At 38.9% G+C, this 14,864-nt stretch overlaps 1 pseudogene; it reads left to right on the top strand.

The window, feature by feature from the left end:
• The first annotated feature begins 5,779 nt into the window (after positions 1-5,779).
• On the top strand, positions 5,780-6,079 carry LOC110213553 (thioredoxin pseudogene; annotated as a pseudogene).
• Positions 6,080-14,864: the final 8,785 nt, after the last annotated feature.

Genomic DNA, 14,864 nt, shown 5'->3' with positions numbered 1-14,864 from the left:
CATGTCTTTCATCTGCCTCCTCACTATTCGCACAGTTATTCCTAGTTTGCGCTTTTATCATCTCTTGCCTGGATTATTATAATAGTTTCCTAATTGTTCTTCTTGCTCAAGTTTCTCCTCTTTCCAATAAATACTCTATGCAACTTCCAAAGTGAGTTTTCTAAGCATAGGTCTGATCATATCATTCCCTTAGTCAATAAATTCCAGTGACCCACTATTAACTGTATTTATCTCATATATAGTATATATATATATTATATATATATATATATATATATATATATATATATATATATATATATATATAATACTATTTATCTCATTGTAGGATTATATATATATATATATATATATATATAATATATATATATATATATATAATACTATTTGTCTCATTGTAGGATCATAGATTTAGAGATGGAAGGAAACTTGGAGGCCAGATAGTCCAACTCACTCATTTTTCAAATGAGGAAACTGAGGCCCAGACAGGTTGAGTGACTTGCCCACCAGTAAGTATCTGGCTAGATTTGAATCCCAATTCTTCCTGACTCCCAAGTCCAAATTTCTATTCTTGGGTAAGTTTTATAATGTATATAATTGTTTGTACAGAAGATCATGTATATAAGTTATACATAAACACATATTAGAGGTACATATCAAAAGACTTTTTACTCATGGGGATGCTCAATCCAAAAGTTTAGAGATTACTTCTCTGCCCCCATGGAAAGACATAATAGTTTGGTTTTCATATGGCAGATTCCCAAGTCTGGCTGCCCTGGGGTGCTTAGCATACCAATCAACCAAGAAGGCAAGAAACAAGAATTTATTAAGTACTTACTATGTGCCAGTCACTGTGGTGGGACAAAAACAATAGTGATCTGAGAGTCAGGAAGCCAGGGTTATAGTCCCAGCTCATTAACTAACTCAGTCTGTGATCACGGGCAAATCCGCCTCCTTCTTATCTTTAAGAAGAGGGCATTGGACTCAGTGTTCATTAAGATCCCTCCTAGCTCTACCATGTCACAGAATTTTGTTCCACATGTCTCTTCCCAAACTAGGAACGACCTAATTTCAAAACTGTCTTTGTAATTGTTCTTTTCTTTCAATTCTGTTCCTGGCTGCTGGTCGCTGCCTTCTGTTGCCAACAAGGTTAAAGGCAAAGCTGTTTCCTAACAGAGCTCTAAATGGGGTGGGCAGGGGTAGTCATCAAAGCCTAGTTTGTAACTACATTAGTAGTTTATACACTGGCACAATCTTTGCTAAATTAGGGCCTGGGAGAAAAGGATGAACTCTTAATCGCTGGATTATCAGACCTCAGATAGAATGTATATATATATATGTATATTCTTTTGTGCATTTCTCTTCTCTACTATTCCGACAAGGAGCTTTAAACTCTGCTGACATTCTGTTCCATTGAATGCAGTTGTCTGTTTTGGCCAGGGTTTTAACCATGTAAAGAAAAGCTCAAAGGAACCTTTCAGCCCAGGTGATATATTCTATAGTAAGCGCACGAAGTGCTTTCCCTTGCCTTTTCCCATCCCCATGAGCTCCCCAAATAGGTATTGTATCTAAGCTCAGCCTATCGAGAATTCTGCCTATCCTTCCAGGTCAGTCCTGCCTCTGTTGTTTACTACCTATATCAGGGCTTCTTAAGCTTTTTCCACTAGTGACCCCTTTAGTGCTTCTTAAACTGTGGGTTGCAACCCCATATGCCTTTGGATAAGTCACTTTCTTCAAAGCTTGGTTTCTTCATCAATAAAATGAAAGACATAGTCTAGTTGGCCTTTGAGGACATTTCCAGGTCTATATCTATGACCCCATGAATCTCTTCAATTGCTTCTTCAACTGTGCTAGCCATCATCCATTTATCTCTTCTCTGAATTCACACAACTCTTATTTCTATCATACAATCAAGCAATTATGCTGCCTTGAATTGTTCTCTAATGGTCTCTTTTGCATAAATTTGACCTCTCCAATTAGAATGTAAGGTCCCAGAAGATAGCGACCATTTCTTGCATTTCTCTAGTAAGGCAGTTGATGAATAAATACCTGTTGATTTTTTGGTCAATGAATCTGTGGTTACTTGGAAATGTATAAAAATTGGCAGCTGCTGACCAAATGTATTCATTCATACATTCATTCATTCATTCATTCATCAAACATTTATTATCCAAGAGTATATGACAAACATAAACAAATGTAATAAAGAGGTAAATAATAATAAAAGAGGTAAGACAAAAGTTCTATAGAAGGTCTGAAAGAGTATCTTTACCTAACTTTATCAATCTCCTTCCCTCCTTTCTTCCACCCCACACCCAACAAACAGACACACATAGACATATGAACACACACACACACACACACACACACACACACACACACACTTTCATTTCTTCTGAGGATAAGATATAGCAGGGAGCTGTCCAGAAGAAGCTAAATTTTGAGTTCCAAAGTAGGACAATGCTCTCACATACAGACATGAAAACATTTATGTTCATAAGACACTATGCATATCAAATTATCTCTGACTTTTTAATGAACTTAAACCTCCTTGTTCAACAGGCATCTGAAACTTCCAAATTTTTCTAACCTACAACTTTGTCTCCTCCTTGAATTCCTGTTAGTTCTCTGATACTTACTCATTATTCTGAGTTTTTTGACTCAAGCTCTCTACTTAGCTCTCCGGAAGCTCTGATAATTAACTCTTTTTTTCTGGATAATTGACTTGGTGCTTCTTGACCTTACTAGTGAAGAACTAGTCATGACCCTTCCTTTGCTCCCTGGTTCATGGAGCCTCAGCTTGAGCTATAGAAGACTACACACCCAAGCTACTGTGAGTGGACCATCTACCCCCTCCAAATAAAATCACAACACAACACAATTTGCTACTAGGCAGCACAGTGGATAGAGTGCTGGGTATGGAGTCATGGAGACTTGAGTTCAAAGCCAACCTTAGACATTTAATAGCTGTGTCACCCTGGGCAAGTCACTTAACCTGTTTGCCTCAGTTTCTTCATCTTTAAAATAGGGATAATAAAAGCATTTACCTCCTAGGGTTGTCATAAGGATCAATAATAATTGTAAAGTGCTTAATGCAGTGACTGGTACATAGTAAGTACTATATAAGTTATTACAACAACTTTCTATGTGAACAAGAAAGGGAAAATGTGACTATGACCACTGCACAGAAGGGGGACATTGAGGTCCACAGAGGCAGATGGTACTCCCCTGCTATTCCTATTCTTATCCAGAACATTACACTCATTCCCATGAATATATATACATATATATATGTACACACTTACACACATTATATGTATATATACGTATATACACATACATATTTTTTCTGAACTTCTGAAATCAATCAAATCAATTGGAATAGACTTCTAAGGTGACTCTTAGACTGTGAATATCAAGTTATACATGGCATATAAGACATTGTGTAGGTGCTTAAAATTCTTGAGATATGGGTATGTGTTTGTATGAGACAGACAAACAAAGAGAGGTGGAGATAGAGAAGCAGAAAAATGGAGAGACCAGAGAGAGAAAGAGACAGAATGAGAGGAAAGTTTAACCTGGATATTTCTTTTTTTGTAAAAAAAAAAAATCTTAAAAGTTTTTTTGGTTTAATGATAAATTGGTAAATGATAAAATTTAAATATATTCCATGTGGGCTATTCTTGGCGATATGTGATCCTTTTAAGACTCTGTAGTTCAGAAAATATATGCAGGCTGACATGTCTCTGTGGTACTAGGGCAGCACAATATGAACCATTGTCTAAGGATGGTATCAATGGTTGTCATTTACGAGAAGGGCGATGATTCCACTAAAGGAAGAGTAGGCCTTAACATAACATTCTTGTCAGCTGGGGTCTAGGCTAAGGTAACAATCTAGGAGAGCCCTAAGGGCTACATATTCAGTGCTGAATATTGCATGTCCTACATCTTACTGAATGTTCTATTTCACACCTATAAACTGGAACACCACTTTCCTTTCTTTGCTAAGTGATTCAATAAGTCATCACACCATGAGTCACCCACATTTGGAGAACCAGCAACAATCAGAAAGCATCCTGACCCACCCTTTTTATTGCTCAGTCTCTGATATTTTGCTGTACACATTGGGGTGCTCATTAACTTCATTCTTCATTAACTACTTTTTGATTTTACTAATTAAAAATGATCTCTTCTCTGGAAGGAGTGAAAGAGGGAGGGGAAAAGAAAGGAAGGGAGAGAAGAAGGAAGGAAGGGAGGAAGGAAGGGAGGAAAGAAGGAAAGAAACGCATTCATTAAGTACTTAGAATGGACCAAACACTGTGCTAAACATTGGAGATATAAATTCAAAAGAGAGAAATGCCTTGCCCTCAAGTAGCTTACATTCTATTAAGGGGAGACAACATAGGGGAATAGTAGCCAGAGGTGGGTGTGTTGCCTTGGAAGTCACCTTTATGGTGAATGGGTTAATAGGTTCGTCCACTGACATGCCTTTTCCAGAGGCAATGGTTATATTCATTTGATTACTCAAATGTAAGATTCTCAAAGTAAGAGGTAGAATTTTGGGGGCGGGGTGGAACTTGCTTGAATGGCAGGGTAGAAAGTAGTCCGGGTGAAAATTGAGGGCATGGTCCCAGGAAGTGAAGAGCAAAGTAGCTTAGCTCTTCCTGGGCATCACAGGAATGCTCAGAGCACTTAGTTTATGCCTCTTTTAAGGTTATTTTTTTAAAAAAAAATCACATTCTAATGAATATTTTGGCTATTTGTGGCTTTTTATTATCGCCTCCACTAGATTGTAAACTCAGGGCAGAATGAGAAATAGCTTCTTCACTTTTGTATCATTCATAGTGTCTTGCACAAAAACCATTGATTGAATAATACCATCCTTTCTTTTAGTGCCATAACTAGAGATTGAGATATCCCCCAAAAAATTTCAGAAGGGGCTCCACTGCCCTTGGTTAGTTGCCCCCAAAACAAAACAAGAAAAACAAAGTCTCGACCCTCCTGTGTAGGGTAGGAGACTACTTAAATATTATTGATATATTTGGGGGGGGGAAGGACTTTTAAGATATATTTTTTCATGCACATTACAACCATATTAAAATCTGTTTAAGTTGAGTAACTGATCTTTAGCAAGTTTAAAGGATTTAGGTAAATTGGGCATTTATTACATGGAAAGACAGTATTTTATAGATCAGGGATCTAGAATTGTAGGGCTCTAGAGGTTATCAAGTCCAACTCCTTCATTTTACAGATGACAGAACTTTGGCCAAAGGACATTAAATGACTTACCCCTGTCATATAGAAAGTATCATAGATAGAACTTGAAGTCAGGTCTTCTACCATTAGAGCCAATGCTCATGACACTATGCCATAATACCCTTCTTTCTTCAGAGGTCTCCAGTAACACAAGATGAATATTCATTGTTTAATGTTAGACCCTTGAATGAGTTGGCAAAGGACTACCTCTAGATGCCACATGGTGTGTATGTGTGTGTGTGTGTGTGTGTGTATTACATATATACATATACATATATATATGTATACATATATGTATATATGCAGAGAGAGAGTTTTAAGCAGCTCTCTTGAGTATGCTTAAGCCTCTTAATTCCCCAAGGCACTTGGAACAGTATTTAGAAAACACCTTGAAAAGCATTTGGGGGTTCTTGCATCTCCCACAGACCTAAGCACCTTCTGGAAAGGCTCCAGCTCCCAGATCACTCAGATCATCTGGTCCCTCCTGACCTCCCAGACAGGTGCCTCTTGCCCTCCTGCAAAAATGGTAAAACAGATTGAGAACAAAGAGAACTTTGACTCAGAATTGAAAGAAGCTGGAGAAAAATTAGTAGTAGTTGACTTTTTTTGTCACATGGTATGGACCATGAAAAACAATCAAGCCTTTCTTTTATTTACTTTGTGAAAAGTACCCAGACGTGATCTTCATGGAAGGTGATGTAGATGTCTGTCAGGATATTGCTGTACAGTACAAAGTGAACAGCTCTAGAAAAATGGACACAAAGTGCATGATTTTTCTGGAACCAATAAGGAAAAGCTAGAACCCATTAATGAACTGAAATAATCATGAATCCTGTAAACAACGCGAATGACTGTCAGATGTCTACATTATATAGCTTATCATCTTGTTTAATTCTGAGAAAAAGATCAAGGGTAACAAAAGTATGTATCCAAATGGCAACCAATCCCAAAGACAATAAAATGTAAGTCCTACATTTTAGAAAGAAAAGAAAAGCATCTGAGATTGGGGCAAGTCACTGCATAGAAGTAGCTGTCTTTTGTTTTGTTTTGTTTTGTTTTGTTTTATTTTTCCCTCAGCAGCCAAGATACTTATTCTAAATAGCAGGCAGGCTATCAGTGCCAGTGGAGACCCATCAGTCCTATTTGGGCAAGGTGAGCTAATAAGGCAGATAGTTTCTGGCAACCGTTGGACAATCTTCTGTAATGGTGCTATTGCACAGGATTGCACTCCCCTCATCAAAAAAACCCCCAAATTATTGTACCTCCTATAATTCCATGACCTTAGTTCTCACTAATTTCTTGAGATTCCCCTTTTGTTCCTCTTGAAATGTCACACAAAGATGCCACCCGCCCTTAATCTGAGCAAAAAACCAGATCTGGATTCAGATGATTCGTGTTCTGCATCATCATCATCACCACCACCAGTAGCATTTATATAGTGCTTTTTTAAGGTTTACAAAGCACTTTACAAATATTACAAACAAATAAATAAATAATTTGCAGATAAATCATTTTACTCTCACAACAACCTTCGAAGATAGGTAATATTATTATCATCCCCATTTTGCAGACAAGAAAACCAAGGCTGAGAGAGGTTAAATAACTTGTCCAGGGTCACATAATTAGTAAGTATCTGAGGCAGAATTTGAAATCAGGTCTTCTTGAGTCTAGACCTATCACTCTATTCACTGCAGTGCATAGCTACATGTTTGACCTTGGACACGTCATATAGCCTCTCTGAGCCTCATTTTCCTCAACAATACAATGAGAGCACTTAACTAGATCAGTGGTTCCCCACCCAACCTTTAGATCAAGGTTGAGGGATGGGGCTGGTGCTGTAAAGTTATTGCTAGGGGGTGCATGAATCTGTATGTGAATGTGTAAATTCTTCTATGGACTAAATATGTTGTCTTGTACATTTATGTATTATTTAGTTGTCATTCAGTCATATCCAACTCGCTATGACCCCATTTGGGGTTTTCTTGGCAAAGATACTGGAGTGGTTGACCATTTCCTTTTCCCACTCATTTTTTAGATGAGGAAACTGAGGCAAACAAGGGTTAAATGACTTGCCCAAGGTCACACAGCTAGTAAGTGTCTGAGGCCACATTTGAACTCAGGAGGATGAGTCTTGATGTGTTACCATTTTTCAAAAGTGTGCTGATGGTATTTGGGTTCACATAGGTACAAATAATATTGTAAAGAGGGATCTAGAAAGCAAAGATAAATATTATAAAATCTTGGACAATAAACTGAAGACCTTAAAGACACAGGGGGCAATTTAATCATTTCTTACAGGTGAAGGCAAAGTATCCTGAAGAGAAAGGCATATTGAGGAAGTGAAAATGTGTTCTAGAAGATGATGTGTGAGAAGGGGATTTGGATTTCTTGACCAAAACGTAAAATTCAAGGAGGATCAGGCTCCTGTCCAGGGTGTACATTAGCAAGAGACAGTACGACTCTACTGTTGGTTGGAGTTTGAATTTTCTTTGTTACAAGAGAGAATTGAATGAGGAAAGGGAACATATTGGGAAATGATTCTGATGTTAAAAAAAAGAAAAGGAAAACATAAATAAAAATGTATAAAGTGGAGGAGGGGGAACAGCAGGAATACAAATCCATGTACTTATAGTTTCAGCAATGTAGGTCAGCGTATCCAGCCAGATTCTGAGCGCTACAACAAAATCCTCATGTGCTTATCGCTTTAAAGAATTGCCTAAAGTCTTACAAATCTAATCAAAATGGCTTTAAATGAAAAATGAAAGGGGATAGAGAAAAAATGTCTACATGTGCGTTGTGTATATGTGTATATGTATGTATATTCATATATATGTGTGTGTGTGTGTGTGTGTGTGTGTGTGTGTGTGTGTGTGTGTGTGTGCGCGTGTATGTGTGTGTGCGTGCACGCTCACTGATTGGCCAACAATTGGTCCCTGCCCAAGCACCACTTACTGCTTATTTTGGGGGCCCTGCTGGCTCAGAGTGAATGCAAATAGTAATTGTTTCTCCTTAGGCCAGCAACCCTGAGGGTCTTCCCCTCCCAGTTTGATTTTTTTTTTTTATTAAAGGGGCCATTCCTTGACTCACTTCTTAAACAGGCCTAATTACTGAATGGGTGTTGTTTCAGTCAAAGTGAGAACTCGGAAAGACCTTAGTTTAAAAAAGCCATTGTCTCCCACTGCATCGTGGGCCATCTCCACTCATTCTGATCTATATCTGACCACTGGACCCAGATGGCTCTGGAGGAGAAAGTGAGGCTGGTGACTTTGCACAGCCCTCCCTTCCCCAAATCCAATTCAATTGCAAGTCATGGCATCACTTTCCTGATGTCATGGTCCTCTTTGAGAATGAAGGACAAATCACACCTGTGTGTGTGTGTGCGGGTATGTATGTATGTATACATACATATATATGAATTTAAGTAATTGTGGATCCTGTTAACAATGTGAACAACTGTCAGCATATATGTGATATATATGATATATACACATACATATACACATATCTATATATACATATAGGTGTATATATGTATAATCATATAGCTAAAAAAGACATACATACTTCTGTGTGAATGCATATGTATGTGTATAATACATACATACACATATACGTATATGTATATATGTATGTGCATGTGTATGTGTGTATATATATGAATATATATGTGCGCACACACATACACTTACCTCTTCCACATCGCAGGGATTAGGGGGATGGTGCCCCCTGTGATCTGGAAAATCTATATAAAATACTTCAGTCCTTCTTTCTTACCAGAGAAGAAGACTGGATTTTTTTTCTTTTATGGGGTGTTTACAGTACCGTACTGTAAAATTTGGGTTAAGTATCTGGTCATAGACTACATTATATAATACCATACATATATTTATTACTTTCTCAATTTCTAAATTTTTTCTGTGTCATCTTCTGGCCTTTGTGTGTCATCTGCAGCTTCTGCAAAACTCCTCAATAATTCCCATTTAATTTCTTTTGCTGACCTGTGATATATTGAAACTGGGGTGGGGAAAATTTTGACATGGAAGGAATAACTATGTATATGTATATGCCTCAGATGTCTATACATGAACACAGAAAGTATGGCTAATAAGCAAGGAGAATGATACATCCTAATGCAGAAAGGAAAGTTTAACCTCAGGTGTCATGGAAGGAGAAAGGAAATGCATGACAGGTGTATGGCCCTGGTAGGGTATACCTTATGCAACAGAAACAAGTTAAGTGAGAAGGCAGGGAAGGCAGGGTCTACAGAGGGACACCATTGTGTTAAAAAGATATACTCACATAATCATACTTATAGGAAATCTAGGAACTAAAGGGAGAAGCAGGGTGGAGAGTATTTGGGTAAAGATGAGCAAAAGTGACATTATCATCTGAGTATGTTACAGAGCACCTGTGTGGAAAAAGGAAATGGGAGATCAGATAAACAGATCACAGGCCAATACCAGAGACATCACATAGTAGTGGCAGAGGTAAATGACCTAGATATGTGCTGGACCTTTCTCTTTGTCAAAATCAAGTAAGTTCATTTCTTTGCTTGGCTTAATGAAAATTTCATCCTTCAAAATGCAGTGGAACCAAAAAAGGGCACTTCTATTCTAGAAAGAACTCTCACTAAAAAAAGAGAAACAAGTTCCAGAGGGTGAGGACTGACGATTCCATTTTAATTTGTTCTAGAGGAGAGAAAAGTCACACATGTACCCTGGATTTTTGAAGAATATATTTCAAAAAGTTCAGAGAAAGGATAGCTAGGGAGAAATTACTTAACATTCTATAAGGTAAGTCAGCCCTGGTGGTATGGGAATCTCTCAAGAATGATATTCTGAAGACACAAAGAGAAACAATTCTAAGCAGGAGGTGATGGGAAAATTGTTTAAGGAGATCCATATAAGACGTGTACAGAAGATAGAAGCAAGGCCAGGTTAACAGTGGATGAATATAAAAGTGTGTCATGGTACTCTAAGAATAGTATCAGAAATAATAAATTCAGAATGAACTGAAGGTGGTGAGAAAGCTAAGAGCAACAAAAAGGTTTGGGGTGTGTTGTTTTAAACAGGGGGAAGAGGAGAATCAAGAAAAGGACAAGGTCATTTCTGTATGGGGGAGATGGGATGGGATGATAACTTACAGATGAGAGAAATAAAAACTATCCACCTCTTATTTTTCTTCTTTTTTTTTTCTGCCAAAGAGAATAGTCTTTTGTAATGGAAAAGAAAAAATAATAATGGCTAATAAATAGGAAGTTAACACCCAAGGTAAGTCAGAAATTACAAGCAAGCATCTAGGGGCTGTTGATGAGGGGTAGCTATGTGGCACAATGGATAGAACACCAGACGTGAAGTCAGGAAAGCTCATCTTCATGAGTTCAAATCTGGCCTCAACCCCTTCCTAGCTGTGTGACCCTGGGCAAGTCACTTCACCCTATTTGCCTCAATTTTGTCATTTATAAAATGAGCTGGAGAAGGCAATGGCAAACCACTCCAGTATCCTTGCCAAGAAAATCCCAAATGGGGTCACAAAAAGTCAGACAACTGAAAAATGACTGAACAAGTTGTTGATGAGTTCAAGTTACTAGGCCCAGATAACCACATCCTAAAGGAATGAAATAACTAGCAGATGCTGTAATTGAGGCATTTTTCTATGATACTTGAAAAATTAAGGAGAACAGTAAAGGTACCACAGCTCTGGAGACAAGTAAATGCTCTCTTGATGTTCTCAAAAGGGAAAAAATGTAACCTGCCAACTGTAAGTCAGCAAACTTGACTTCAGTTCTTGTCAAAATTCCTGGATTTATTTTGGATTAGTGACCATCTAGAAACGGAAGTGGTAAGGACACAGAGTGACCATGGCTTCAAGAATCTGTCTTAGGAACATGGACTCAAGAGTTGAAAGGACCTTAGAAGTATTTCTTAGTCCAACCCTATTTTACACAGTGAAGCCCATAGAAGTTACTTGCCCAAAGTCAAATGGGTAGTTAGTGGCAGAGCCAGTACTTGAACCCAGATTCTCTGACTATAACTCTAATGTTCTTTCTACTGCACCAGAGCAAGTTAACCATATTTCCTTTTCTGATAGGTCAGGCTGGTCTGTTAGAGAAGCCCTCGTTTCTCCTACTTTTCAGATAAGCATCTGATGCTCCTCTTGTTATTCTCTTGGAAAAGATAGAGACATGTAGATGAGACAGTAACACAAGCAAATGGATTCAGAAGTGGTTGACTGGACAGAATAATCATGAATAGTTCCATGTCATCCCGGAAGCCCAACACAGGCAGAGTGCCCCTGGCGTATGTATGTTGTTGGTCCCATGCTATTTAACATGCTCGTCCAGGTCCTGAATTAAGGCATAGATTACATGCGTATCAAATTTTCAAATGACACAAAGCGAGGAAGAATAATTAACAGACCATATGACTGAGTCAAGGTCCAAAAAAAAGACCTCGACAGACTACGATCAATTAAGACAACATTTGTAAGAAGAAATGTAAAGTCTTCTAGTTGCCTTCAAAAAAGTCAGCTTCACAAAGTACAACATGAAAGAAGATCTGAAATAGATCTTGGGCTTTTAGTGGGCGCAGCAATAATGGACACAGGCGACAAAACCAGAGCTCTTGGGGCTGCATTAAGAGAGATGGAGCATCCAGAAGGAGGGAAGTGAATACACCTTAGTCATACCACATCTGAGTGTTTTTGGTTAGGCTCTGGCCACCACATTTTTGAGAGGACATTCATAAACTGAAGAGAACCCGGAAGAGGGAAGCCTGGATAATGAACCTTGAGACCATGCTATAACAGGATTCGTTACAGAAACTAGGCAGTTTTTAAAGCTTGGAAAAATAGGATCTTTGTCAGGGATGGGAGGGGTTGAGATGGAAACTATCTTTCAAGTATCTGAAGGAATCTTGTTCTGCTCAGTCCTAGATAACACCCTCCACCACCAGGAGTGCCCTTCCCTCCCTCCCTTCCCCTTTTTCTGCTTTCCCTCATCTGGTCCACCCAGAACCCATCCTGGGTGGTCAGGACACAGGAAGACCCACCGCCACCAGGGGTATAAATATAATACACAACCACAGCAAAATAAATGGAAAAAAGAACAAGTCTGAACACTGTGTTCTTATACTGCCCCCACCCCAGTGCATGCTCTCATTGCTTTATGCTTGAACTATTACCTTAGCCTTTTGGTTTATCTCCCTGCCCGAAGTCTCTCTCCACTCCAGTCTATTCTCCACTGATCCACTAGAGTGATGTTCCTAAAGCAGACCCTTGATGATACTCCATTCTCCTACTCAATAAACTCCAATAGCTCCCTCTTACCTCCAGGGTCAAATTTAAAATGTTGTTTGACATTTAAAGCTCTTCATAACTTGGCTCCTTCCTACCTTTTCCAGTCTCCTTAAACTCTATTCTCTTCTGCATACTTTGCCTTCTTGCTCTCCCTCATACGCTCTATTTCCTGAATCAATGCCTTTTTTGAATGGCTGTCCTCCATTCATAGAACGCTCTCTCTCTCTTCATTTCTACCTCCTGGCTTTCCCGGTTTCCTTCAAAATTCAACTCAAACCCCACCTTCTGTAGAATACCTCTCCCCCGCCCCAGTGTTTAGCGCCTTCCCTCTGAGGCTACCTCCCCATTTACTCTGTACATCCTCTTCAAGAACAAAGGACAAACAACAGCAACCTGTATTTACAGATTGTCTCCTCCATTAGACTATGAGTCCCCAGAGTGTAGGGACTGTATTTTTGCCTTTCTTTGCATCCCCAACACTTAGCACAGTATCTGGCACATGGAAGCTGCTTCATAAATAATGACTGACTGACTGAATAAAACCCAATTCTGCTCTCACTTAGGACTTACAAACCCTCACCCTCATTTCCTTTCCAGCAGTTTCCCGGTTGGATTGAGACCTGGACTTCACATGCTATGCTCATTCCCCTCCTCCCCATCAGTTAACTCCATCACTTCAGTCTTGACTTTTGACTTTCATCTTGCCACTGCACTTCCATGATCCTGTAGGAGAGAGTGTGGCCAAGAGCTTTGCATAGCTCTGCCTCACTTAAATCTGATTCACACTCACGTCAAGCCATCATCCTCATAATGTCATTTGTCCTCTTCAAGAACAAAGCATGAAGAGCAACAACAACAACCCCATCACTACTAGACTGTGTCTGAGCTCTAGGGCAAGCCTTAAGGGGACTAACCTAGAGCCCTTATACAGTATGATCTCGCTTATTCTGAACAGGGTTTCCCCTTATTCACAGTAAAGAGTTAAACTGATTATAGTGTCCTGAAAATATTTCTACACAAGCCTAAAATACTATTGCTCTTTAAATCACTGGTATACATAGCCTAAGATAGATAACATACCTTAAGGTACATGTGTTAATATGAATCTTACTGTCAGATCAATTCAGTTCTACTCAACAAATGGTTACAAAGACTGAAATCAAAAGCAATGTCCGTCCTCTCCCAGTGACGGCAACTAGGAGAGGGAGGGAGTGAAGAGTGGGGTAAAGGGGTACAGTTACACACACACCTGACTTTTCTATAACCTGGAAATTCCTAGATGGTGTGGTAGAAAAAGCATGGACCCATCAGGAGATTTGGATTGTAGTCCCCATCTTCTGGCTAACTAGTAATGTAGCCTCAGGCAAGGAATCTAACCTCACTCGGCTTCCAGTTCCTTTCTTGCATTTGTTTACCTTCTTGGAAATGTAGCCTCCAGAGGGGAAGAGACCAACAACAAAGGCAATGAACATGGTAATAATGGAAAGGACACTTGTTCTGGAGTCAGAGGAACTGGTTTCAAACCCCAGCTCCCCAAACACCAGCTGTATTACATCGGGCAAGTTACTTAACCTCTCTGGGCCCCCATTTCTTCAGCTATAAAATGAGATTTAGACTGAGTTGTGTCAAAATTCCTTTGCATCTCTAAATTCTAATATCACACTCATATTCAATGTGCTCTTTCTTCACTTCTGCCTCTCAGGCTCCTTGTTTTCCTTTAGGTCTCAGCTCAAATGCCACTCTCTTCAGGAAACCTTCACAATCTTGTCTCCCTTGCCCCCACCGCCCAGTTTTTTGGGTATTCTGTTTTTGGTTTTCCTTTTGTCATCCTTATTTGTGTACATGTTGTTTATAAAGAGTACATTGTAAACTTCTTAAAGATAAGGTCTCTTTATTTTGTGTTTATGTAGTGCCTCCTTTGGGATATTCCCCTAAAGGTTGCTTACTATCTTGAGGTTCAAGGGGGTAAATTGTAGGTATCCTAACAACATATAGCTCACAAGCTTCCATCATTGTGCTTTCTGTTAATAGTTCACCAGTAGACTGAACCGGCTCTTTTAAAAAATTTTTTTTATTAATTAATTTTGATTTATCATCAATAACTTCCACATGCTTTTGAGTTAAAAATTTTCCCCCTTCCTCCCCACCACCATTCCCAAGATGGTGCACAATCTGATATAGGTTATACATATACATTCCTATTAAACATATTTTCACATTAATGATGTTGTAAGTAAAAATCAGAACCAATAGGGGGAACCACCAGAAAGAGGAAACAAAACTCAACAGAAGAGAAAAAAACAGCAATTCAA

This window comes from Phascolarctos cinereus, unplaced genomic scaffold (assembly GCF_003287225.1).
Source record: "Phascolarctos cinereus isolate Bilbo 61053 unplaced genomic scaffold, phaCin_HiC Scaffold_5;HRSCAF=322, whole genome shotgun sequence".
Classification (NCBI taxonomy): domain Eukaryota; kingdom Metazoa; phylum Chordata; class Mammalia; order Diprotodontia; family Phascolarctidae; genus Phascolarctos; species Phascolarctos cinereus.
The sequence above is the reverse complement of the archived record's forward strand: the minus strand, read 5'-3'. Positions and strand labels throughout refer to the sequence as shown.